The sequence below is a fragment of the Loxodonta africana genome, chromosome 12 (genome assembly GCF_030014295.1).
Source record: "Loxodonta africana isolate mLoxAfr1 chromosome 12, mLoxAfr1.hap2, whole genome shotgun sequence".
Classification (NCBI taxonomy): domain Eukaryota; kingdom Metazoa; phylum Chordata; class Mammalia; order Proboscidea; family Elephantidae; genus Loxodonta; species Loxodonta africana.
This window is the reverse complement of record NC_087353.1, coordinates 93,465,292-93,488,266: the sequence shown is the minus strand read 5'-3', so window position 1 is coordinate 93,488,266 and position 22,975 is coordinate 93,465,292. Positions and strand designations below refer to the sequence as shown.

The window sequence follows — 22,975 nt, the reverse complement described above, 5'->3', positions numbered from 1 at the left end:
TCAGTTCTGACACGTAGCGACCCTATAGGACAGAGTAGAACTGCCCCATAGGGTTTCCAAGGAGTGGCTGGTGGATTTGAACTGATGACCTTTTGGTTAGCAACCGAGCTCTTAACTGCTGTGCCACCGGGGCTCCTCTTAACACATATCACTGCCAAAAATGTCGAGCAAAACAGGGCCGAGAACTGAGCTCTTTGGTTCACCACATGAGCCCTTCCTCAAGGGTTATTTATTTATTCAAAAGACATTTATACAGCAAGAGCTATTCTTCACCTTTGGGTACTAAAGGTATTTTACCTTGAGGTACTAAAGAAAGTACCGTATTTTTACACCAATAACACCGCATTATACATTTTTTTGCCAGCCGCATAACCCCCTCATGCATTATTTTCCTAGGCGTGCTATGCACCTTGTATATGTGTGTGTTATTTACGTGGGTGCGTTATTTGTGGAAAATGCACTACTCCTTAGGTAATGTTGTTCAGCGACCTCTGAGTTCACCTATCAGGAAAACCCGTCAATGCAAATGCTGTTAGCTTATCCTCGAAGTTATCTTGGGAAACTGATCAGAAGCTATAATCAGGGTGGATAGTTTGTTAGTCCTAGCCCTCTGCTTGCATTGTGCTCCCATTTGGCACATGTTGGTGCTCCGTATTTGTTGACAACACGTGTCCATCAGCAGTTGAATAGATAGACAAAAAATGGTGTATCCATGTGGTGGAATATCATTCAGCCATGAAATGCAATGGAGTTCTGATACATGCTATCCATGGGTGAACCTTGAAAACATCACCACTACTAGTACCAGTTGCCATCGAGTCAATTCCGAGTCATGGCGACCCCATGCGTGTCAGAGTAGAACTGTGTATCATAGGGTTTTCAATGGCTGATTTTTTGGAAGTGGATTGCCAGGCCTTTCTTCTGAGGTGCCTCTGGGTAGACCCCAACCTCCAGCCTTTGGGTTAGCAGCCAAGTATATGAACCATTTGCACCACCCAGGGATTCCTTTGAAAATATTATGCCAAGTGAAAGAAGTCAGACACAAAAGACCACCTATTATATGATTTCGTTCATATGAAAAGTCCAGAGTAGGGAAGACTATAGAACCAGAGTGCAGAGTAGTGGTTACCAGGGGCTAGGGGAAAGGGAGAGTGGAGAAGGGCTGCTAATGAGTACAGGGTGGCTTTTGAGGGTGATGGAAATGTTCTGGAATTAGATAGCAGTGATGGCTGCACAGCCGTGTGACTATACTAAAAACCACTGAACTGTGCATTTTTAATTGGTACCCTTGATGGTAAATGAATTATACCTTAATTTAAATACATAAATAAATATTGGTTGATGGAATGAATTGGTGCAGAGGTGGTCGTGCAGACCCAGGATTCACTAGCTTTCTCAAAGAGCCAACCAGAAATGCTATGCACAGATGCAAAATACAGTTACTCCCTAGCCATCCATTCATCAGATATTTCTGATGCATCTGCAAACATGCCAGGCACGATGCCAGGCCCTGTGTTGCTGCCACGCGTAAGACAGATGGGTTCCTGTTCCCTGGGGTCCAGTAGGGAAGACAGACAGTTCTGCTGGGGCTTAACGTGAAATGGGAGGAGAGTGACCCTGGGATGGGGGCTTTTAGCCGGAGCCCAGAGACCACCCCCCCCCGCCAAAGGGATCCACAGATAGAATTCTGGAGAACCATGAACTTGGATGAAGAAATTACATCTTTATATTTACTCACTCTAATTGCAATTTAGCATTTCTTTCAAATATCAATGCAGGCCACAAATCACTGTAGTATCAACAGTGCCTGTGACTTTATCACCAACAGAAACTGCAAATTTTTCCATATCCCATTATTCTTTTGGGGGGGGGATACCTCAAAATATTGTTTGCATGTCCCTATTTCAAAATTCAAGGAGCCCTATTGGCTCAAATGGTCAAGCACTCAGCTGCTAATGGAAGGGTCAGCAATTTGAACCCACCAGCTGATCCAAAGTCTGCTCCTATAGAGATTACAACCTGGGAAACCCTGTGGGGCAGTTCTACTCTGTCTTTTAGGATCACTATGAGTTAGAATTGACTCAACAGCATCCAACAACAAAAACATTTCAAAATTATAGCAGCTATTAGACACCAGTGCTAGGTATTACTTCCTACATTAATAAAGAGACAGAAAACATCACAATTTTTAAAATAATTTATAGCTGTATTTCAGTATACAGCCATGTGCCGCATAACGTCCATTAGGGCAATGTCCAAATACATGTATGTCTATGGTCCCATAAGTTCAGAAATTCCAATTGGAGAATGGGATATAGCGGACATAACCGGACACAACAGCTTCCTGCACACAACACGTGTATTTCACGTCTCCTGTATACAAAGCAGTTGCAATGCCAGGTGCCTGTATGTTATTAGGAACCATTGTATGGACCTCGAGTTTTTATTCTACAGTTGTGTGCCACATACTAGCTGTTCAGGCAACAACCGACCACATATACATCCGTGGTCCCATCAGATTTTTGGTTGTTTGTAAAGGGAAAGCAGGTCTCCTTTTGTTTATTATTTCCCCCTGATGGTTTTAAAGACCCCAAACCCCCAGAGTGAATAAGCAGGAGGGCTCCAGGGTGCATCCCAATCCCGGCAACGCCACCTCCTCCTCCTCCACCTTCTCTTCCTCCTTCATTTCCTCCTGGCTTCCTTCACCTGCCCAGCAGCCGAGGGCCCAGGGTTGCGGTAGCTGCAGACAATCAGGAAGCAGCAGCACCAACAGGACAGTGACAGCCAGGGCCGCCATCACCAGCTGCACTTCTAGCACCCACACACCCACTCCCCCACCCTGTCCCCGCGGCCACCTCTCCATGCCCCCATGCGCCACCAGCCCTGTGACTGGATATGCACAAAGTCCCGATCCAGCTGCCAGCACAGCCTCCGCCCGGTCTGCAGCCAACCACCCGGCAAGGCCGGCCTCTGTATCCAGTGGATACAGTTCTTGGGTTTGTCCAGCAAGCAGGCGGTGGCAGGGGCTCCGGGCCCAGGCTGCTCCGGCTCCCCAGGCAGGTGGAACAGCAGGCGTGGTTGGGCAAGCTGGGGACTGCCTGTATGTACTATAATATGATGTTTGCACAGTGTCCCAATCACATGATGTCCAGTTTTACAGAACATATTATGGACTTGAGCGACACATGACTGTTTTCCTTTGTAATGCGCTGTATGTTATTTTACACATTTAAACACCTTCCTCTGGAAGTGGTCCTTAGAATCAATAGATGCCAAGTGGGTCCAAGAAAGTTCCTAAGCATGGCCCCTGGGGAAGGGTTACTTGTCTTAGAGATGCCCCAAGAGGTCCTGCAATGAAGGGAGAAGCTAGGCCTGAGGAGGGAGACGTAGAGGGCAGCTCAGGTGGCCACCAAGGCGGCCAGGAACCATGAGAGTGATGCTCCTGTTCTTGGGAAAGCCACAGGGCAGAACGGAGCTTGTCATGTTTAGTCCTCAACATGTCCCGAAGACTGAGTTGCCATGCATTGAATGAAGGTCAAGGTGGACAGAAAGCTCTGGATTCATTGAAGCTGTTGATAGGTCTGGTTGAGTCATCCCTGACTCATGGTGACCCCATGTGTGCAGATAGAACTGCTCCATAGGCTTATCAAGGCTGTGACCTTTCAGAAGCAAAATTGCCAGGCCTTTCTTCCTTGGCACCTCTGGGTGAGTTTGAACCGCCAGCCTTTTGGCTTGTCGCCAAGCTCTTAACTGTTTGCACCACCCAGGGACCCCGGCTAAATTCATAGAAGAAAGATCAACTCTTCGGAAAGAAACAAGTCTATGGAACGGCTTCTGCATGCGGAGTTGGCCTTCTTTGCTTGGAAAGCACTTGGAGGTGGCGAACGCTGCAAGTAACAGCCAGCCCCTCCCCTCCACACCCAAGGAAGACAGGTAGGGTCGGCCAGCCATTCTGAGCTCATTCCAGTGAAGAGGGAGCGCTCGGATGTCAGGAAGGTGATTAAGTGGATCCCCAGGTTTGCTGCAAACAGGTGCATTAAGAATGGCGTGTCAGCTTCAAGTGCGTGTTCCCTGGTGTTACTGGTTTGTGTTACCACCTGAACTTTACTTAAATGTAGCCTGGTAGTGTTTTATATGGCTATTTGCCCCGATTTTCCCCCTGGCTGCTAATATTTCGTCTTTCCACTCCCCTCTCTCTCGTAACCATTATCCATAACTGTCACCCACCCCACCGGGATGTCCTTGGAGAGGGTTCTTAATGGAGCGGTCCTGGTTAAAGAAATTCAATGTGATTGAACTGCAGCAAAGAATCAAAATCCGGATATCTGAGAGGGATGAATAATAACTAGGTATTAAACATATTGGTTATTTATTACTGGCAGAAGGCAGGGAAACATTAGCGTGTAAAAAGCTGTAAATTAGTCATGCTGGCAAATGGGAACCTGAAAAAGTCACCTCTCTCTTTGTTCACTGTGTGTTGTTATCCCTGGTGCGTTCCTGAGTCCCCACTTCTGTCCTCCGATGATAGATTTTCATGCCCAGCAGGCTAGCTGCAGGCATGAAGGGGTGAGATGAGAAAAAATGGTTAATCTCATGTCACCTAGTGCTCAGGAGAAGGGAGACAGGGGAATGAGCGTCTGTGAACTGACCTAGGTTCAAATCCCGGTCCTTGTTGTTGTTGGTAGCTGCTGTCAAGTCAGTCCCTGACTCATGGCGACCCCGTACACCATGGAATGAAACACTGCCCAGTCCTGCTCCATCCCTAAGATTGGTTGTGAATCAGACCATGGTGACCCATAGGGTTTTAAGTGGCTGAATTTTCAGAAGTAGATCACCAGCCCTTTCTTCCTAGTCTGTCTTGGTCTGGAACCTCTGCTGAAATCTGTTCATCAACTGTGAACCAGTCACTTTTTTTTTTAAATAATTTATTTTGTTGTTGTTGAGAATATACATAGCAGAACATACAGCAAGTCAACAATTTCTACATGTACAATTCAGTGACATTGACTACATTCTTCAAGTTGGACAGCCATCCTCACCCTCCCCTATTAACATAAACTCACTGTCCCTAAGTTTCTTATCTGATCTTTCCAGTGGCTGTTGTCAGTTTGATCCCATATAGATAGATCTTATAAGAGCTCAAAGCTCAAGGCAGACATTCTTTACTAGTTAAGCTAAACTATTGTTTGTTTTTGAGAAGACTTCAGGGGATATTCTTGGATTAAGGTTTAAAGATTATCTTAGGACAATAGTTTCAGGGGTTCATCCAGCCTCCATGACTCCAGAATTGGACAAGTCACTTGACCTCTCCAGATGTTGAGTCTCCAATCTATAGAGTGCAAATGACTCCAGAACCTTGCTCGTAGAGTTGTTGTAAGGATTAAATGAGATACTACCTTTGCATCTCTGCATATTAAGTTCGTGGTCAGCTTTTATAGATTGGCACCTGTTGGTGACTGACAAAAAGCTGTGCCATCAGTGGGTGACCATCACAATGAAATTGCAGAATCCCAGGCCCTAGCTCTGACCTCCCACAGTAGAATCTATACTCAACAAGATTCTCAGGTGAGTCATGTAGACATTAACATTTGAGAAACACAGCTGTTTAATTGTGTCCCCCAAAAAGATATGCTAAAGTCCAAGCCCTGATACCTATTGCCTTAGGCTGGGTTCTCTAGAGGAGCAAAGCCAGTAACTTGTATATATAAACATATAGAGAAAGATTTACTTCAAGGAAATGGCTCACGCAATTACGGGGCTGGCAAGTCCCAAATTCGTGAGTCAGATGGCAGACTGCTGGCTCACAGGGTTGCAGGAGCTGGTGAATCCAAAATCTGCAGGTCGGGCAGAAGGTTGAAGGCTTCTCATATTCCAAAAACTGGAAATCAGACGGAATGAGTGCAGGATTGAGAGAGCTTTGCCAGAACATCCATTTATATATTGGATGCAGCCCTCAGCCCCAAGTAAACGTCCCTTCCAACTGATAGGCTGCTCACATCAGATCACAAAATGAAGCATGATATATAGTGTCTGCCAAACCGCTGAGGGTCATGGTCTAACCAAGTTGACACATAACATTAACCGTTACACCTATGAATGTGACTTTGTTTGGAAATAGGGTCTTTGAAGATGTTATGAGCTAACATACTGGTCATACTGGAGTAGGGTGGGCCCTAATCCCGTATGACTGGTGTCCTCATAAAAGAGAAGAGACACAGAGACAGAGAGAGGATGGCTATGTAAAGACAGAGGCAGAGACTGGAGTGATGTGTTTACAAGTCAAGGAACACCAAGGATTGTCAAGAACCACCAGAGCTGGAAGAGCCAAGGAAAAATCCTGCCCTGGATCCTTCAGGGATAGCACAGCCCTGTCGACACCTTGATTTTGGACTTCCAGGCTCCAGAACCATGAGACAATAAGTTTCTGTTGTTTTAAGTCACCTAATTTGCAGCACTTTGTTACAGCAGCCACAGGAAACTGATGCACCACCAAAAAGTGTTCTCGTACTTTTAGGGAATTTTTTAGTGAATTGGAGAAAGAGCAAGTAGGTTGTATAACAAAACCAGAGAAAAGATTCATTAATGTTTAAAGAATTCATTGACTATTTGAGTTCACCTTGGAGTGAGCATCTTTGAATTCTACTTTTTTTACAGGTGAGGAACCTGAGGTCCAGAGAGGTTAAGCATTTCCCCAAAGACACAGAGCTAGTGTTCTGGTTGTGTTGTTGCACAAAAGCCACCCCAAAATTTAGTGACTTAAAACAGCAACAATAATTTATTTAGCTCCTGAATCTGCAATTCAAATAGGGCTTGGCAAGGAAAGCTCATCTCTGCTTCCCGTGGCATCAGCTGGAGCAGCTCAACTAGGGGCTGAGAGGTCCACTTCTAAGATGGCACATCACATGGCAGGTGAGTTGCCGCTGGCTGTTGGCCAGATGATCAGCTGGGTGTGAGGGCTGAAACCTTGATTCCTCTCAACATGGGCCTCTCAGTTGGGTGTCGCCGCTGCTGCTTGAGCTTCCTCACAGCACGGAGGAAGCTCACAGCTGGATTTCAAGGGTAAGTGTCCCAAGGCACAGGAAATGGAAGCTGCCAATTTCTTAAGGCCTGGGTCCAGACATTCACATAGCCACACTTGCACCTTTTCTATTAGTGAAGCAGTTATAGAGCCAGATTTGAGGGGAAAGGGCATAGGCCCCACCTGTTGAGGGGAAAAGTAGCAAAGTTTGGGGTCATGTATTAAAATCACCACAGGCATCTTTAAGACAACTGGGATCTCAACATAGGTGTTCCAGGCTGGGAGCCTTCCAGCACAGAGCTCTGTCTACCGTGCCAACCTTGATCTTTCTCTGGGGGGAAAAATGGATTTGGTCAACTTAATTCCGCATAAAAATAAAAATAACCCCATCTTTTTACTGTCTTGCAAAATTCTGTCATGCGATCTCTGGCATGGTTTCTATCACCAAGGCCATATTTTCCAACTACTGATCCTTCTTCTTTGTTTCCAACTTTTGCGTTCCAATCTCCACTAATTTTCAATGCATCCTGATTGCATGTTCGATCAATTTCAGACTGCAGAAATTGGTAAAAATCTTCCAATTTCTTCATTTTTGGCCTTGGTGGTTGGTGCATAGATTTGAGTAATAGTCATATTAACTGGTTTTCCTTGTAGGCATATGAATATTATCCTATTACTGATAGCAGCATACTTCAGGACAGCTCTTGAAATGTTCTTTTTGACAATGAATGCAACGCCATTCCTCTTCAAGTTGTCATTCCCAGCATAGTAGACCATATGATTGTCCAATTCAAAATGACCAATACCAGTCTATTTCAGCTCACTAACGCCTAGGATATCGATGTTTATGCATTCCATTTCATTTTTGACAATTTCCAATTTTCCTGGATTCATACTTCATACATTCCAGGTTCCAATTATTAATGGTTGTTTGCAGCTGTTTCTTCTCATTTTGAGTCGGGCCACATCAGCAAATAAAAGTCCCGAAAGCTTGACTCCATCCATGTCACTAAGGTCGACTCTTATTTTGAGAAGGCAGCTCTTCCCCAGTTGTATTTTGAGTGCCTTCCAACTGAGGGGCTCATCTTCCAGCACTATATCAGACAATGTTCCACTGCTATTCATAAAGTTTCCACTGGCTGATTCTTTTCAGAAATAGACTGTCAGGTCCTTCTTCCTAGTCTGCCTGAGTCTGGAAGCTCAGCTGAAACCTGTCCACCATGGGTAACCCTGCTAGTATTTGAATACTGGTGGCATAGCTTCCAGCATCAAGCAACACATAAGCCCCTACAGTGCTACAAACTGACAGACACATAGGTGCATCTACAGATAGTGCTATGTTTTAGAGGGCCCCTGTCTTAGGCTGGAATTGACTTAAAGGCAACGGGTTTTGTGTTAGGCTGGGTTCTCCAGAGAAGCAAAACCAGTGAAGCATATATATAAAGAGAGAGGATGAGAGATTTATCTCAAGGAAGTGGCTCACACAGCTGTGGAGGCTGGCAAGTCTCAAATCCGTGGGTCAGGTGTCAGGCTGGAGGCTTCTCAGATTCATGTGGTCATGGGGGCAGATGAACCCAAGATTGGCTGGTCAGATATCAGGTTGTCGGCCCGAGGGGCTGTGAAAGCTGATGAATCCCAGAATCAGCAGGTCAGATGATGATGAGCTGGATGCAGGATCCCGAGTGAACATGTGAGCCTTGCCAGAATGTCCTTATATATTGGATGCAGGCCACACCTCTAAGGAAACTTCCCTTACAATCTGATTGGCTGATCACCTCAGATCCCATCATGGAAGATGACTACATTGTTACATAACTGCAAACTTGCATCATTACATAACTGCTAAACTACATGATTACATAGCTGCCAAACCAATGAAAATCATGGCCCAGCCAAGTTGACACACCACTTAACCATCACAACCCCTTTTCCAGAAAAGTTCTATGTCCCCCTCAGTGACCTAGTGCTTAGTTAAGAATAGCCATTTTCACTGTTCAGAAATGAGTGTTCATAAAATTCTAACTCAACACACACACAAAGACCAGACTTAGGTCTGACAGAGACTGGAGAAACCCCAGAGTATGGCCCCTGGACACCCTTATACCTCAGTAATGAAGTCACTCCTGAGGTTCACCCTTCAGCCAAAGATTAGACAGGCCCACAAAACAAAATGAGAGACTAAATGGGCACACCAGCCCAGGGGCAACAAAGAGAAGGCAGGAGGGGACAGGAAAACTGGTGATGGGGAACCCAAGGTCGAGAAAGGGAACATGTTGACATGTTGTGAGGGTGCCAAGCAATGTCACAAAACAATATGTGTATTAATTGTTTAATGAAAAAGTAGTTTGCTCTGTAAACCTTCATCTAAAGTACAATTAAATAAATAAATAGCAAGGGATGGGAAACGAACTAAATATGATCAAGGTGGGGGCAGATAATAGCAAAACCCTATGGAACAGTTACATTCTGTAACATGCAGGGTCACCATGATTCAGAATTGACTTAACAGCAACAGGTATTATTTGTTTAATTAAAAAATAATAATAAAGCGATACAACTTCTCAGCACAAGAAAATGCAGAGATCTGGGGCCTTAAAAGCTTGCGAGCAGCCATCTAAGATACTCCACCGGTCTCATCCCGTCTGCAGCAAGAGAGAATGAAGAAAACCAAACATACAAGGGAAAGATTAGTCCAAAGGACTAATGGACCACAAGTACCACAGTCTCCACTAGACTGAGTCCAACACAACTAGATGGTGCCAGGCTACCACCACCAACTGCTCTGACAGGGACCACAATAGAAGACCCCAGACAGAGCTGGAGAAATATGTAGTACAAAATTCTAGCTCACATAAAAAGACCAGACTTAACAACCGATGACTGCCCTGACAGGGAGCACAACAGAGAACCCCTGAGGGAGCAGGAGATCAATGGGATGCAGACCCCAAATTCTCATAAAAAGACCAGACTTAATGGCCTGACTGAGACTAGAGGAATCCCTGCGGTCATGGTCCCCAAACCTTCTGTTGGCCCAGGACAGGAACCATTCCCGAAGACAACTCATCAGACATGGAAGGGACTGGACAATGGGTTGGAGAGAGATGGTGATGAAGGGTGAGCTACTTGTATCAGGCGTGTTGGCATCTCCTGTCTGGAGGGGAGATAGGAGGGTAGAGAGGGTTAGAAACTGGCAAAATTGTCATGAAAGGAGAGACTGGAAGGAGGGAGCGGGCTGACTCATTAGGGGGAGAGTAAGTGGGAGTATGGAGTAAGGTGTATATAAGCTTATATACTGACTTGATTTGTAAACGTTCACTTAAAGCTCAATAAAAATTATTAAAAAAAAAAAAAACCAGACTTAACAGGTCTGACAGAGACTGGAGAAACCCCCAGAGTGTGGCCCCTGGATACCCTTTTAACTCAGTACTGAAGTCACTCCTGAGGTTCACCCTTCGGCCAAAGATTAGACAGGCCCACAAAACAAAACGAGACTAACTGGGCACACCAGCCCAGGGACAAGGACGAAAAGGCAGGAGGGGACAAGAAAGCTGGTAATGGGGGACCCAAGGTTGAGAAGGGGAGGGTGTTGACGTGTTGTGAGGGTGCCAAGCAATGTCACAAAACAATATGTGTGTTAATTGTTTAATGAGAAACTAATTTGCTCTGTAAACCCTCATCTAAAATGAAATTAAAAAAAAAAAAGCAAACCACAAACTGGGCAAATATAAAAGAAAGAAAAGGGTGTTCATAAAGGAAAACCAAAACCAAACCATGTATGTCAGAGTAGAGCTATGTTCCAGAGAGTTTTCAGTAGCTGTGACTTTTTGGAATTAGATCACCAGAACGTTCTTCCAAGGCATCTCTGGGTACACTCAAACCTTCAAACTTCCGGTTAGCAGCTAAACACATTAACTGTTTACACCATCCAGGGACATAGAAGAGGTGGCATATTAAACATTGCTGGCTACCAGAACCTTGGCAAGGAGGACTTAGAGGCCACAGATCCCTGCTCTTGGAATCAGACATACTATGTGGGTGTTATGGATTGAATTGTGGCCCTCAAAAATGTGTGACAGCTTGGCTAGGCCATGATTCTCTGTATTGTGTGGTTGGCCACCATTTTATGATCTGATGTGACTATCCTATGTGTTGTAAATCCTAACGTCTATGATATTAATGAGGCAGAATTAGAGGCAGTTATGTTAATGAGGCAGGACTCAATCTACAGGATTAGGTTGTATCTTGAGTCAATCTCTTTGGAGATATGAAAGAGAGAAGCAAACAGAGAGGAGAGGGACGTCGTTACCACCAAGCAAGAACAGCCAGGACACCTCCTGCCTGGAGGGGAGATGGGAGGGTAGAGGGGCTTAGAAGCTGGCAAAACGGACACGAAAAGAGAGTAGAAGGAGGGAGCAGGCTGTCTCATTGTGGGGAGAGTAATTGGGAATATGTAGCAAGGTGTATATAAAATTTTATGTGAGAGACTGACTTGATTTGTAAACTTTCACTTAAAGCACACACACACACAAAAAGAATAGCCAGGAGCGGGGCGTGTCTTTTGGACCTGGGGTTCCTGCACTGAAAGGCTTCTAAACCAGGAGAAGATTGATGACAAGGACCTTCGCTCAGAGCCAACAGAGCAAACCCTCCCCTGCAGCTGGCGCCCTGAATTCAGACTTCTAGCCTCCTAAACTATGAGAGAAGAAATTTCTCTTTGTTAAAGCCATCCATTTCTGGTATTTCTGTTATAGCAGCACTAGGTGACTGAGACAGTGGGTGTGCCTGAGGCTCAGCCAGTTGCCACTTTGTGATCTGGGTCAGGGAATTCAAGGCTCTGAGCCTGAACATGGATGCGAATACCTGCATCCCAGATAAGCTATGAGCTTGCCTCACCTGGAGAAGGTGCCTGGTCACTCTGAGGTTCTGCTCTTCATGCCCTTCCTGGGAGCAGAGTTTGATGGGACAAGACTAAAGAGATGTAAGGGCTCTGAGCATTTGGTGGGGTGGGAAGGGGCCACCTCCAGCGTGGAGGAAAAGGAAAAAAAGGGCTGGCAGTGTGTGCCAAGGACATCTTTTCCCAGGGTCAGCTCCACATCTGAACCAGCAGGAAGTTGCCCTAGCTGAGGACCAATTACTCATCTTGCTGAAGGTTAATTCCTCTATGGAGAAGGTAAAATGGCCTTCACTCAGTCATAGAGAAAGGGCAAAAGCAATCAAAAGCAACTCCAACCCAGAGCAAAGGGCCTGATCTTTAGCTCTTTCTGTGGACACGAGTCTTGATGGGGGGCTTTTCTCTGGCGTGTCCCATTCCTCTCTCTTCTATAGAGTTAACATGTGTTGGGGGCGTCTTCTTGAAGTTCCTTAGGGCTGACAGATTTCAGTGATGCCCCCTGGGTGGATGGGATACTGATCCGGAATGGCCACGAGGAGATGCCTTCTATAGCTCTGCATCCAATGGGATGGTGTCCTGCATGCAGGCATGTCTTGTCCTCTGCATTTTATGACAGAAAAATGTGCATTTGCTGTGTCCTCATGGCCTGGGTCTGCATATCCTAAACCCATACATGGGTTCTTTCAGGTCCCATGGTGCTCCCTGTATGTTATGCTCCATTTCCACCTCCATTGAAACTTACCTGACCTCTCTCTCCTCACCAGAGGGCCAGCGTCCCTGAGCCTTTTAAAGCAAATTAAACCTTTCCAATGGGACAAAAAAAAGGAGCCCTGATGGTGCAGTGGTTAAGCGCTCAGCTGCTAACCAAAACATCAGTGGTTTGAACCCACCAGCTGCTCCATGGGAGAAAAGACCTGACAATCTGCAGCCATAAAGACTACAGCCTAGGAAACGCTATAGGGCAGCTCTACTCTGTCCTGTAGGGTTGCTATGAGTTGGAATCAACTTAACGGCAACAGGTTTAATGAGACAAAAAGGTCCCTAGGTGGCACCAGCAGTTTGTACACAACTACTCACCTAAAGGTGGGTGGTTGGAACCTATCCAGTGGCATCACAGAAGAAAAGGCCTGGTGATCTGCTTCTGTAAAGATTACAGCCAAGAAAACCCTATGGAGCAGTTCTACTCTGTAACACAGGGGGTCGCCATGAGTTGGAACTGACTCCATGACAATGACAATAGGGTTTTTTTTTTTTGGAATGGGATAAACATAGAAGAGAGTTGCCAGGCGCATCCTTTCTTCCCAGGTAGCATGTGCCGTGTTAACATGGACCTTCTGGAGGCAGTTAAGACTTTTCGGAACGTTGGGATGGGGTCTTTGCAGAAGTAATCAAGTTACGATGAGGTCATACTGGTTAGCTGTTGTTGTGTGCCATCAAGTCAATTTTGACTCAGATAGACCCCAAGTGACAAAGTAGAACTGTCCCATAGGGTTTTCTAGGCTGTAATTTTTACAGGAGCAGATCTCCAGGTCTTTCTCCTGCGGAACCACTGGTGGGTTCAAACCACCAACCTTTCAGTTAGCAGCTGAGTGCTTAACCATTGCACCACCACGGCTCCTTTATAATGGATTAGGGTGGGCCCTAAATCTGATGGCTGATGTCCTTGCAAGTCAGCCCCCATCCTCCCCACCAGAAGCAACCACTGTTCCGATTTTCTTCTCATTGGATAGCCTTGCCTTTTTGAGAACGTTCACTCTTATTAGTAACATCACTTTCCACACACCTCACAACTGATCGGAATTCACCAGTCCCTTGGACTGCTGTAACAAAGCACCACAAAGTAGGTGGCTTGAAACAACAGGAATTTGTTGTCTCGTAGTTTCTGGAGGCCGGAAGTCCAAATCAACATGCCCCAGGGCCATGCTCCCTCTGAAGGCTCCACAGGAGAACCCTTCCTTGTTACGTTCAGCTTCTGGTGGCTCCAGGTATTCCTTGACTTGTAGATGCATCTTTAGATCATGTCCTTCCTCTGTCTCCGTCTCTTCTCTTTTATAAGGACACCGCTCAGGTGGGATTAGGGCCCACCCTACTCCAGCATGACCTTGTGTTAACTGATAACACCCTCAGAGACCCTATTTCCAAACAAGGTCGCATTCACAAGTACCAGGAGTTAGGACTTCAACATGTCTTCTCTGGGGGGATAAAATTCAATCCATAACAAAGAATATCAAAAATTGGCAAAGAGTTGAAATTTGTCAAAGGCAGGAGTCAATGGGTCCCCAAACGTGACTTCAAGCACACTCTAGATTTCTCTACCTTCTTGTCATATGAAATGTCAGATTCACAAAAAGACTGACGGCAAGTAAGCAGCGCTCTTCCATAACCCACCGAAGAGATTTGGAGATGATGGTTTGAGATATAGGCAGACCAGGGGCAGCAGAGCTCCAAGTACTGAAAGGTATTTCCATTTGGAGACTTCAGTCGGGAATGAAGTTCACGTAGCCCCGGAGCGTGGCACCGTGTCCAAGAGTGTGAGGCCCACTAGCAAGACCAAAACATAGTAAGGGCCACTGCCAGATGAAGCGTGAAGACCTGGTGACTTAGTGTCTTACTGCTGTAGTAACAGAGATACCACAAGTGAGTGGCTTTAATAACAAACAGAAATTTATTTTCTCACAGTTCAGGAGGCTAGAAGTTGGAATTCAGGGTGCCAGCTATGGGGGAAGATCCTCATCTCTTCAACGTTCCTCGGTTCCTTGGGGTTATGGAGAGAATTCTGTCCCCTGAAAAATACCTATTGTAAATCCTAACCTGTGCTTGTAATCCCATCTGGGAATGGGTTTTCTTTGTTGTATTAATGAAACAGTATGAGTATAGCGTGTGTCTTAAGTCAATTTCTTATTTATTTATTTAATTTCATAGTGTTTTAGGTGATGTTGACAGTGCAAATTGTTTCTCATTCCAAAATTTGTACACCACTGGCCTGACAGAGACTGGAGAAACCCCGAGAATATGACCCTCGGACACCCTTTTAGCTCAGTAATGAAGTCACTTCTGGGGTTCACCCTTTAGCCGGGGATTGGACGGGCCCGAAAAACGAAATGAAACTAAATGAGCATACCAGCCCAGGGGCAGGGACTAGAAGGCAGAAAAGGACAGGAAAGATGGTAATAGGGAACCCAAGTTTGAGAAGGGAGAGTGTGGACATGTCATGGATTGTTAACCAATGTGAGAAGGAAAAAAAAATTTATACACAAATTGTTTCGTGACGTTGGTTGCAGTCCCCACAATGTGTCAGCACTCTCCCCATTTCCCTTAATACTTCGGGCTCCCTATGTCCATTTGTCCAGGTGTCCTGTCCCTTCCTGCCTACTTGTCTTTGTTTTTGGGCAGATATTGCCCATTTGGTCTCATATACTTGATTGAACTAAGAAGGACGTTTCTCACGTGTGTTATTGTTTGTTTTATAGGTCTGTCTAATCTTTGGCTGAAAGGTGAACTTCAAGAGTGACTTTAGTTCTAAGGGTGTCCAGGGACCATAGTCTGGGGAGTTCCTCTAGTCTCCATTAGACAATTAAGTCTGGTCTCTTTTGCGAATTTGAATTTTATTCTACATTTTTCTCTCGCTGTGTCTGGGACCCTCTATTGTGATCCCTGTCAGAGCAGTGGGTGGTGGTAGCTAGGTACCATCTAGTTCTGGGCTCAGGCTGGTGAAGGCTGTGGTTAATGTGGTCCATTAGTCCTTTGGACTAATATTTTCCATGTGTGTTTTTGGTTTTTTTTATTCTCCTTTGCTCTAGACAGGATGTGAACAATAGCTGTATCTTAGATGGCCACTTGAAAGCTTTTAAGACCCCAGACGATACCAAAGTAGGATGTAGAACATTTTCTTTATGTTCTTTATTTTATGCCGGTTGACCAAGATGTCCCTAGAGATCATGGTCCCCAGCCCTCAGCCCCAGTAACTCAGTCCCTCAAGATGTTTGGATGTGTCTAGGAAGCTTCCATGGCTTTGTCTCGGCCAGGTTGTGCTGGCTTGCCCTATACTGTGTGTTGTTTTTACTCTCACCAAAGTTAACACTTGAATGTTATCTCGTTAGTGATTTCCCCTTCTCACCCCTCCCCGCCCTCATAACCCATCAAAGATTATATTTTTCTGTGTGTAAACCTTTTCTTGGGTTTTATACAATATTTGTCCTTTTGTGATTGACATATTTCACTCAGCATAATGCACTCCAGATTTATCCATGTTATGAGATGTTTTGTGGACTCATCATTGTTCTTTATGGTTGCATAGTAGTCCATTGTATGATGTACCATAATTTGTTTATCCATTCATCTGGAGAGAAAAAGGGTTGGATTTACACAAACTCAGCTGACCTGTGACATGTCATTCAAAGGCCGGATGCGCCTATGGGGGCTGACAGGCTCGCCGCAGCCCAGGGGCTCTCAGCAGGGACCCTAGAATTCTCTACAGAGCCACAAGGCCACACCGGAGCCGGTCCACATGCTCTTTCTACCTATTCAGGAGCCCACACCCAAATGCCAACAGAACTACAATATGCTTCAGTTAAAAAAAAATAGCAAGAAAGCAGGCAACCCTTAAAAATCCTATTACTTCCAGCCAACAGCTGTTTTCTGGACTATAACTGTGTGTGCCTTGACTATAGATGAAGTCTAATGTCTCGTGTTTGCAGAAAGGAGCGTGGCTCTCCCTCATCTCTAACAGGTACACATATTTGGATAGTTTATGCACTTGCTTCCGTGGACAGTTCTGTTACAGATTGAATCCTGTTCCCAAAAAGTTACGTTGAAATTCTAACCCCTGTATCTGTGACTGTAACCCTGTTTGGAAGTTTATTTTTGTTGTTAGGTGCCAACCCTATTTCCAAACAAGGTCCATGTCTTAGTTATCTAAACCCATGGCCGTCGAGTTGATGCCGACTCACAGTGAGAGCGACCCTATAGGACAGTAGAACTGCCCCATAGGGTTTCCAACGCTGTAATCTTTAGCCAAGTAGGTAGACAGCCACACCTTTCTCCCTCAGCGTGCCTGGTAGGTTCAAACCTCCAACCTTTCGGTTAGCAACCGAACACTTAACCACTGGACCACCAGGGCTCCTCTTAGTTATCCTGTGCTGACTTAACAGAAATACCACAAAATGGGTGGCTTTAGCAAACAGAAATTTATTTTCTCACTGTGTAGGAGGCTAGAAGTTGGAATTCAGGACATTGGCTCTAGGGGAAGGCTTTCTCTCTCTTCAGGCTCTGGGGGAAGGTCCTTGTTCCTTGGCTCCTGGTGACTTTATGCGGTATGACATCTATCTCCTCCCATCCCTGATTGCTTCTCTCTACCTAATCTGCTCAGTTTATATCTCAAAAGAGCTTGAGATATACCCGACCCTAATACTGCCTCATTAACATAACACAGAAAACCCATTCCCAAATGGGATTGTAGCCCCAGGTATAGGAGTTAGGATTTACAACATATTTTGGGGGAACACAGTTCAGTCCCCAACAGTCACGTTCACAGGTTCAGGGTTAAGACTTCAACATGTCTTTTGGGGGACGCAATTTAACCTATAACTACCCATTGCAAAACAGAACATGCCAAGTTGCTGGGTGCCCTCCCACCCATTTCTAACGAAAGCAGAGTAGCTGGGATCTAGCGGCTTTTCCTTAAGCTTGTTTGTAAGAGACTCTGTATTATTCCTCACGGCGACCCTTTGTGTGTCAGAGTAGAACTGTGCTCCGTGGGGTTTTCAGTGGCTGATTTTTCTGAAGTAAATCACCAGGCCTTTCTTCCAAGGCATCTCTGGCTGGACTTGAACCTCCAGCCTTACAGTTAGGAGCTGAGTGCATTCACCCTTTGCACTACCCAGGGACTCCTGTATTATTCTCGGTCCCTCTTTCTGTCATGGAGAATGCTCTGAGGCGTTTTCTGGAGAGGGCAGAAGTTGGACACTGAAGCTGTGCCCTAAAGTTGGGTGGTCTAGTGTGGCTTCACAGCACACAGGAGCTTCCCACTGACCGAGGAGAGGACATCAGAGCCACAGTCCACATCCAATGCTCTGCTTGTGGGAGCAGGTCTTCCTTGTCCTCAGCGCCAGATGTTTTCCTGCTTTCCCGGGGCTCGTGGCAGATGTGTGGCCTAGGAAGGCCCCAGCGAGGGGCCAGAGGACAGTCAGGGCAGAGGAGGCAAGAGTTAACACGCGAGGCCGCACAGTCCTGTTTTATGTGGAATGTTCTCCTTGTCCGTCTCTTGGCATCTCCATGCTGCCTTCCTCCGCGACTTCGTTAGCAGCGAGCTGCTAATTAAATCTCATATTTATGATCAGAAAATAAAATCATTGGACCTTTTTTAAATAGGGTTTTATGAGTTTGGGCCCAGGCAGCTGAGTCAGCAGTGATGGGCCCGCACTGTTGAGAACTCAAGCTTCAAGGCAAAGATAAATAAGACAAACAACACCAGGAGGACGGTTCGCTTTCAGGCCTGGGGCGTTTCACTCCTCGATGGGACAAGCCTGGGTTCATTCCAGGAGCAGTACTGGGCAGAAGGAGCTCCTTCCAGTCTCCTCTTGTTTTTGTTTTGTTTTTGACTTTATTGAGGTAAAATATATGTAACATAAAAATTGCTGTTTAACTATTTTGAAGTGTACAACTCTGTGGCGTTAATTACCATCACCATGCTGTACGACCATCACCCCCGTTCATTTCCGAAAGTTTTATATCATCCCAAACAGAAGCTCAGTGCCCCTTAAGCAATAACGCCCCAACCCCTGTTGTTATCGTTAGGTTTCGTCGAGTCGATTCCAGCTCATAATGGCCTGATGTACAACAGAACTTCACACTGCCTGGTCCTGCACCATCCTCATAATTGTTGTTATGATTGAGCCCATTGTTGCAGCCACTGTGTCAGTCCATCTCATTGAGGGTCTACCTCAGCCCCTGTCAACCACTAATCTACTTGCTGTTTCTATGAATTTGCCTGGTCTAGGTACTTCTCATATAAGTGGGGTCATAAAATATTTGTCCTTTTGTGTCTGACTTATTTGACGCAGCATGAGATCTTCAGGGTTCATCAATGTCATCACATGTATCAGGACTTTTCTCTTTATGGCTGAATAAGGTCCTGTCTTATGGATATACTACATGTTGTTTATCTGTTCATCTCTTGATGGACACTTGGTTGTTTCCGCTCTTGGCTCCTGTGAAGGTGCTGCAGTCAATACTGGCGTGCAAGTTTCTGTTTGAGTGCCTGCTTTCAAGTCTCTTGGCTGTATACCTAGGGGTGGAATTGCTGGGTCACATGGTAACTCTGTCTCTAACTTTTTGAGGCACCACCAAACTGATTTCCACAGCAGCTGCACCATTTTACAATCCCACCAGCAATGGATGAGGGCTCTAATTTCGCTACATCCTCAATACTTGTTATTTTCTGTTGTTTTTTTTTTTTCTTCTGACAATAGCCATCCCAGTGGATGTGAAGCGGTATCTCATTATGGTTTTGATTCAGATTTCCCTAATGACTAATGACTGTTGAGACATCTTTTCATGTGTTTAGTGGCCATTTGTAGATCTTCTTTGGAAAAATGTCTATTCAGATCTTTTGCTCAATTGGGTTGTTTGTCTTTTTGTTGTTGAGTTGCAGGAGCTCTTTATATATTCTAGATGTTAAACCCTTAACAGATACTTGATTTCCAAATATTTTCTTTTCTCTTTCTTGATAAAGTCATTTGACGCCCAAAAGTTTTTTCATTTTGATGAAATCCAATTTATCTTTTTTTTTTTTTCTTTTGTTGCTTGTGCTTTTGTGGTCATACCTAAGAATCCATTGCCAAGTACAAAGTCCTGGGATTTACCGTTCTCCTCTTGATTTTGAGGGGCTGGGGCTTGGGGTGCTGGGGGGCTGTCTCAGACAGCCCAAGCCTCTCACCGGAAGACAGGTTGTTTCATCCCCGGGTCAGCCAGGCTCTGGCTCCGTGGGCTGGCTTTCTTGCAGAGCGTAGCTGTTTTGTTTTCTTTTTTCTTCTCATACCAGAAAAATCACTCCTCACCCACAAACTCAGACTAGTCCCTCCCTGGTGTGTGCATACAGGAAGCTTTCAGATGCTGCTCGCTTTTCATGTGTGACTTCGTTGTTGCTGCTTCCTCTGAAGGGTCTCTGAAGTACCCTATCAGTTGTGGCCTCCAGTAACCCCGCTTCTCTGCAGCCGCCCACGCGAGAGCTTGTCTCCTTCCGCTCTTTGAAGCTGGCGTCTCTTAGAGTGCTCCGTTGACGAATCCAATGGGAGTCTCCTCACCCTGCCATGGAGGAACAGGAAGGGTGCCTTCATGCTACCATTTATGTTTGGGTCTCTCCGATGGGTAACCAACCACTAGTTGCCGCGGAATCGATTCCAACTCATGGTGACCCCATGTGTGTCAGAGTAGAACTGTGCTCCATAGGGTTTTCAGTGGCTGATTTTTGGCAAGTAGATCTCCAGGACTTTCTTCCAAAGCACCTTTGGGTGGACTAACTGCCAACCTTTCAGTTAGCAGCCAAACGCATCAATCACTTGTGCCACCCAGGGACTCACTCACTGAGTAGAAAGCCTAATTTTTAAAATCCTAACCCCCCAAGTGTTGATAGGACGTGGAGGTAGTGGCACTGCCATCCACTGCTCCTGGGAAGGCAAAATGATAGGGCCACGTTGGTATTTAATAACCACCCCCAAAATGAAAACGTATGTCCTGCACAAAGACTTGTTTAAGAATGTCCCAATAGGAGGTGGGGCCAAGATGGTGGACTAGGTAGACGCTACCTCGGATCCCTCTTGCAACAAAGACTCGGAAAAACAAGTGAATCGATCACATACATAACAATCTACGAACCCTGAACAACAAACACAGATTTAGAGACGGAGAACGAACAAATACGGGGAAGCAGCGACTGTTTTCGGAGCCTGGAGCCAGCGTCCCAGTCAGGTAACCTTGGCGCTGGTCTTAGGTCTGGGCCCAGGGGAGCTGAACACAAAGTCTTGTGATGGCGCAAACAAGGGGCACAGCCCTACCCCCTGAACTGACCCCGGGAGGGGGCCAAGCCGGTCCGTGCAGGCAGCGTGGTGACGCAGCTGGTGGGAGAAGTCCCCGGGAGGCAGTGACTGGTTTTGGAGCCGGGAGTGCAGCGTCCCAGCCGGGGAACCTTGGTGCCGGGCATTTGACTGGGCGCTGTCACGGCGCAAGCACGGGGCGCAGCCCTACTCCCCTGAACTAACATTGGGAGGGGGCCCAGCCGGTCCACGGAGATAGCACGGCGACGCGGCTGGCGGGAGGAGAAGTCCCCGGGAGGCAGCGACTGATTTTGGAGCCGGGAGTGCAGCGTCCCAGCAGGGGAACCTTGACGCTGGGCTTTGGACTGGCAGCGGAGGATCTGACCGCGGCTTCAGCGGGCCAGACCCTCGGGGGCAATCTCCACACAGCCAGCACACATAGGAGACACACCCCTCAGGAATCTCAGATAAAATAATCATTCCAAGCAAGATAAGCAACTTTGGCTATATTCCTAGATGCTATTCTCCTATCTCTCTGAACCCTCCCCCACCCTTCCCAGGTGGCTTCATTAACATTGGAATTTCCTGAGCCAGAGGGAGAACGGCTCCGGCTCCGTGGTGGCTTTGCTTTTCCCTTTTTTTTTTTTGGTCTTTTCCTAACCCATTCTTCCGGCCTGAGAGAAGGAACCACAAAAAACCCAGGGACCAAAAATCCATCCCTAATTGGACTAAAAACACAGAACCAGCTAAAACACAGAAACAGCCAAGCATATATGATCCAAATCTCAGACTTTCATCCTTACAGGGAACAAGGTGGCGGTTATAATCCAAAGGCAGTTCTGATAGGGATCTGACTGCATTTTTTTTTTAGCGGATTTTCTGGAAAAACAAGTTTCCCAGGTCTGATATCTCTGCTTATTCAGCAGAGCCCTAACTGACCCACAACAGGGAACTGAGGGCTGAAGCTCCCCCCAGACCACCTAGCCTCTTGCCTTAGGGGTCTAAGGAGGGTGACACCTACCAGTCAGTAGAGGTACTTGCATTGAGGGCCTAAGGTACAGCTGCAGTGCCCTCCCACCAAGGTGCTATAGGAATAGAGACACACCTACCTCACTGACACTTGGGGGAAGCCTGTCAGCATCCTGCCCCCCCAGAGGGTGAACCCCAGCTGCTAATAGAATCTGGTGCACACAACTATCACCACTACTTCTCGAGGTGGATAGGTGTTAGGGTGCAGCACACACTTGATGACCCAAAATCAGATTCTACTCAAGAATAGTGAATAGACTCAGGCATATATATCTGGCAACAGCCCAAACCAGCTGGGAATAGGTCATAAGTAAGTCAAGGGCTACAACAAACAAGAATGTCCCAATAAAACAGAAAACATCCCAAATGTTCACCAGCAGGTGAATGGATAAACAAAGTGGGATGCATGCCATTGATGGAGTACTGCTCAGTAACAAAAAGGAACAAGCTGCTGATGCCCAGCACGAATGGGTGTACCCCAAAAGGCTGAGCAACCCAAGAAGCCTAATCCAAAAGAGTACAGATTGGTTAATTCCACTTTGCTGAGGTTCAAGGAAAGGCAGAACTGATAGAATCGCAGTAGTGGTGGCCCCTGGGGGAGGGAGGATAGAATGGAAGGGGCTAGGAGGAACTAGCTAGGGCAATCATCATGCCCCAGTTCTCAACTGGGGTCTTCGTTACATTGGCGTCTTCTTCTATCAAACTCACTGAACTCAATATACTTGAGACCAGTGTTGCTTACTAATTAATTATACCTTAGTTTTTTTAAAAGGAAAGAGAACAGTAAATGGCCTTGCAACAGGGACAGGTTGGGAAAGCAAAGCGAATTGGGCTAAATGGTAGATTTGGGATAGGGTCATGAAGCATAGGATGTGAAACACATCTTTGTTGGGTAGGAATGGAGGGGACGCTGTGGGCTTCTAGGAAAGGAAGGGGGTAACCTTTATTAATCACCTACATGTGCAGGAAGAGCGCGGTGGTGGTTCAGTGGTAGAATTCTTGCCT

The 22,975-nt window shown here is 46.1% G+C and overlaps 1 protein-coding gene across 6 annotated transcripts in view; it reads left to right on the top strand.

Annotated features, from left to right (window-relative positions):
• The window catches only part of CARD11 (caspase recruitment domain family member 11), a 135,518-nt gene that overhangs the window by 41,644 nt on the left and 70,899 nt on the right, over positions 1–22,975 (top strand). The window contains exon 1 of one of the 6 annotated variants that reach the window (XM_023555930.2): positions 3,046–3,933. The exons of the other annotated variants lie outside the window; for them this stretch is intronic. The gene's annotated coding sequence lies outside the window, so the exon portion shown is untranslated. Of the gene's footprint in view, positions 1–3,045; positions 3,934–22,975 lie in introns of those variants that run through there. 6 annotated transcript variants of the gene reach the window in all.